Source organism: Coloeus monedula (assembly GCF_965178545.1).
Source record: "Coloeus monedula genome assembly, chromosome: 2".
Classification (NCBI taxonomy): Eukaryota; Metazoa; Chordata; class Aves; order Passeriformes; family Corvidae; genus Coloeus; species Coloeus monedula.
This window is the reverse complement of record NC_138782.1, coordinates 43,375,898-43,377,544: the sequence shown is the minus strand read 5'-3', so window position 1 is coordinate 43,377,544 and position 1,647 is coordinate 43,375,898.

The following is a 1,647-nucleotide window of genomic DNA, read 5'->3' as shown; positions in this document are numbered from 1 at the left end:
GTAATTTTCATGAAATTTAAAAGAAACTTTTCCAATATCCTGACATTTCCTCATTTTTTCATAGCATCATGAGTGCTAATAGGCAGCAATCAGGAGATAAAAGTCAATAGAGAAACAAAAGATCATAGTAGACAGATAAACATTAAACAGAAAATCGTAAGGAGATGATTATCCAATGTAGCTGTCCATTGTTTATCTTTCCGTATTTCACAAAGACATTCTTTTTAATAACAGCCTCCATTAACATGCACTATTTTATGATATTGTAACATTAAAATGTGGCTTCTTTGTCCTAATATTTTAAAGGCCTACACTGTTTCAGAGTAGCTTTGGATCTCTCTTTGTAACCACTCTAATAGGAAACTTGTCATTGGGCTTAGTTTTCACAAAGTGCAAAGCGGTAATTTGGCAGCCTCAGAGCAAATTCCTACTGCACCTCAAACAGGATTAGCACTGGAGCACATGACCCTGCAGGCTGGAGCGTATGTGCAGTACAGCCCACTCTTTTCACCCCTAGTCTGCAAAGATAAAATCAGTCTGAGAGAACAACTCTGTGTCCTTATCTACTGACTTAATGGGCAGTGACAATGGGCAGATGGAGCCCTGATGTCCTCAGCGGCAGGACGAGCCGCGCTGATTATAAGGATCTGGAGAGCTTCTCTATTTTTAACTCTTCAAGAAAATTTCTGAAACTTTTGATACCTCTTAGACAACAACAGATGGATCATTCATTCCATCCAGCACATTTTCATGTTTCCTCAGAAAGGTAGGCAAAGAGATTAGTTTTGCCTCATCCTCCTTCTTACCATGTAAATGCATAAACATAATTAAATTTTTTTACCAGTTAATAAAACTGAGACTTTGAACAAAGACCTTATTACAAAGACTAATTAATCTCTTTAAAACAAATGTTGTTTTGCTTGTGGAAGCAGATCTGCCCACATATTTCTTAAGTACATTAATGTAGGATGGTTGTAACATACCCCCTTGTAGTTCAAAACTATGCAATAGTAATTAATAATCACACTTTGTATTTATGACTCATGCAACGGCAGAGAAAGAGGGGTCAGAATATGTTTCATAGTTTAACATACCACTGAGAAAATACTGAACCAAGTCCTGACTCATCCCTTGGGGCTGCTTCCTCAGAAACTTCCTACTTCTCCCAAACACGAGTTGTTACCATTTCAAACTTCTGTATTTGGAGAAGCACGCCACAGACGCCTGTGTCAGCTCCTGGGCTTGCATTAGTCAGAAGTCTCCTATTTAGAGTACCCATCGCGCTCTCCAAGAGCTCTGTGCCGCGCGAACGCTCAGTCTGAAATCATCATCACTAAACCCTTAAATATGCTAAAGAACCAACCAAAACAGCAGGGCGAGCAAAACCATCCACATAAATTACTTCCTCCGCAGCCCGCTGCCACTCGGCGCTCCTTTCTTGTCCGCGCTCACAAGGGCTTGTTCCCGGGGTGCCCGGCTGGCCGCGGAGATGCTCCGGGGATGCTCCAGGGACGCAGTGGGGATGCCGCGGGGCGCCGCCGCCCCCAAGCCCCGGGCCCGTGGGTCCGCAGCAGCTGCCAGCGCCTCGGCAGGCCGCGGGCAGCCGCTGCGGTGAGGGGCGGTGCGCGGCCCCGCTGCCCGCCCTCC